The sequence below is a fragment of the Dermacentor silvarum genome, chromosome 9, assembly GCF_013339745.2.
Source record: "Dermacentor silvarum isolate Dsil-2018 chromosome 9, BIME_Dsil_1.4, whole genome shotgun sequence".
Taxonomy (NCBI): domain Eukaryota; kingdom Metazoa; phylum Arthropoda; class Arachnida; order Ixodida; family Ixodidae; genus Dermacentor; species Dermacentor silvarum.
In genome coordinates this window covers 87,184,384-87,187,344 of record NC_051162.1, presented here as the reverse complement: position 1 = coordinate 87,187,344, position 2,961 = coordinate 87,184,384, and the positions used below count along the sequence as shown (strand labels likewise).

The 2,961-nt window shown below is 43.8% G+C and overlaps 1 long non-coding RNA gene across 1 annotated transcript; it reads right to left on the bottom strand.

Moving 5' to 3' along the window:
• Positions 1 to 1,238: 1,238 nt before the first annotated feature.
• Positions 1,239 to 2,044, bottom strand: LOC125940301 (uncharacterized). The gene is made up of 2 exons (XR_007463514.1): positions 1,950 to 2,044; positions 1,239 to 1,592 (listed from the first exon to the last, which is right to left on the bottom strand). It is a non-coding gene; the product is annotated as an uncharacterized LOC125940301 (long non-coding RNA).
• Between the last annotated feature and the right edge of the window lie 917 nt (positions 2,045 to 2,961).

Here is a 2,961-nt window from a genome sequence, read left to right as displayed (position 1 = left end):
TTAGCAAGCTGGGTGCATGCCAGCTATATCACGCTACAGATGTAGCGATGGTGCTAGTCACCATAACACTGTACTGTCAGGTGGGTATGGCGCTGCCCGAGGAGAGATGAGAAAACAACTTTCGGACAAAATACGGGTGACGTTTATCGCAATAGGGCAAGCAGCGCTGCACTCTTCCTCGAGAACTACATCCCCACGCACATGCACAACGACTGGCCGACGACATGCACAGTATACCTTTAGTTATGCTTGGGCCACACACTCCGCTGTTCGCATTTAATTTGTCCTCGATGGTACATCTGCTGAGGCACACTAATGTCACAGTTACCCCCATTGTCGGCATGTAGCTGGTGACTTTGCTTGAAATGTTTTATTAACGTGTAAACGTGTGAATGTGAAAATATAAACTGCAACACTTAAGGTGAAATCTTAGATGGCTCAATGGTCGAAAAATCCCATGTCCAGCGTTCCAGCACAAAAATTCAATGGCACCAAAATTGGGGATTGAACCTTCGACCTTTGGTGTCAATTAGGTCGAAGCGAATTAAGGCACAGTTCATTAAGATAGAGTTAATTGAGGCACTCTAACCCACGGCCTTTGTTGGGAGTCGAAACCACTTGGAGATATGGGCGAACCGGCCACATCTCCAAATTATCTCCAAGTTGGATTCCAATTGACATGGTGAAGGTAGAGTCGAACCCACTACCTTGGCTGTTCATTAGAGCGAAGTTACTTAAGGCAAGTTAATTACGGCAGAGTTAATTAAGGCACTCGAACTCTCTAACTTTGGTGGAAGTTGAACCCACGACTTTTGGTGTTAAGACAAAGTTAATTAAGATACAATTAAGGCCCTCAAACCCTCGACCTTTGGTGGGAGTAGAGCCCGCAACCATGGGTGTTAATTATGACGAAGTTAATTAAGGCACAGGTAATTAAGGCACTCGAGCCCACAACTTTGGTAGGAGAAAACAATAGAAGTAACAACGCATGCGAATGACAAATAATTTAATGCTTCGTGAGTGCGCAGACTTCTGCCTTCATCCTCTTCAGTGTTCGCTAAAGTGACTGTCAACTTTTATATATAGTTCTAGCGCTCATCAAAATGCGCAAACTCTGCTAACAAAACCGTAAATCCGCATTTTGATCATTATGCATCATTACAAATCCTGCAATGGATAAATGAAAAATAGTGAGTTCAGTAAGCACTAGGTAAAGCACACCAGTGAAACTCACAATGTCATACCAATGTTACTTTTTTATTTATACAACTGATAAAGCTTTATTACAAAAATGATCGGCCTCCAGCCACGCACATGTATGAAATTATTCATTACATGTTCTCGCTGTATACAAACAGGTTGAACGCGGATCTAAAAAAAAACGCGTAATCAAAAACAGATTCTTGAAAATTAAACTTTATTAAAACACAAGTAACGAGTAGGCACAGTGCCACAATTATAATTAAAAATAATAAAACTGATTAGTAAGACGTAGTATCACACACTAATTAATGACCAAAAGTGCATGGCCTGGTTGCCAGCACCTGCTTCTGGGGCCACCGGATTCAAGATAGAAAGCCAGTACTTTCTAGCTGCATTGAAAAATATATGGTAAAATAAATTCAACGCAAGCAGAATCCAGAGATGGAATGTTCATCTTGATAGGCAACTTGGTCGGGCAGCTTCTCAGATCACAAAAGTGCCAATAACATAATGCTGCCAGAGACTTAGAGATAGGCATTGCAAATGAGAAATATCCCTGACACTTGAAGAGGAACGCTGAAAACCAAGCGATACAAACAGGTGCGAAAATTAACCATCAAAACATTGCCTCCAGAACATTCCCGTAAGCACTCCGCAAGGCGAGCAAACGTACCACAAATAGCAGTCAGAAGCACAGCTCTAAATTTCAGCACGCCACTGTACAGTTCTGCCTAGTATATACGTACTTGGGCCATGGTCAACCGCACAAAAGTCGAAAAGACACAAATAAAGCACACGCTGCTCGCGCCCGGAACATTGCTGCGCACTTGCATCGAGGCGCGTGTTGCTGAATTGATATCAATGGCGATGCGAAGTCAAAGCTATTGCGAGTTCAAGCTTCTTTTTTTCTTGATAAAGTGTCGATCGTAATACATCAGCAAGTTAAAGGTTACGTATTTTCAACAATGTACTAATAGATATAACTGAAAAATAAAGCATCTTTGTATGAGAAAGAAAATGACGTAACCGAGACCGAAAGCATAGCAAAAAATGGCGAAAGTATTGACTTTTGCGCGCGGTGTCCGGAAGCAACGTTACTAGACCTCCAGCAGTGCGTGCAAAGGTCGTGCAAAATAATTAATTTAATGCTTTTGCTCTCCTAGCTTCCCATTGTTAGGCATTAGAGACAATTTGCTTGTATTTCTGCGGCATAGTGCGTGCACGACTCATAACGCACAATGTACGATCAATGCACGAGAGCTTTGAATGTGCAAGAGATGTCCAAATCATAAGGACATTCGACGTCCTCTGGATGACCCTTGACTGCCACGTACTAGTCGAACATACTATAGATGTAAACTGGACGTCGTTAAATGTCTTGGATATTTGGTCTTTTGTGGTACATCTAATGGATATTTGTGGTTCACTGGGAGGTGCCCCAGTACTCCGATGACGACGCCGGACCTGGCCTGGGGCTAGGGTGCGGTGGACGAGCAGCGCTTGAAACAGGAGAGAGCCGAAGCGATCGCACGAACTTTTCCTCCGCAGCCTAGTCACATCAGTCTGTGTTCGGAAAGCATAATATGCCCGCCACGCAGTCTCCGCAGACAAGGGCGTTCGCCTAACTAGTCACACAGCCAGCGCACTGACGTTTTGGAAAGGCAAAAACGACGCTGAAACTCTACGTCGGTCATGTAGCTGAACGTGTCCAGATGGTCATATTGACGCTTGCCGCCGCTGGATGCGATGACACAGGCT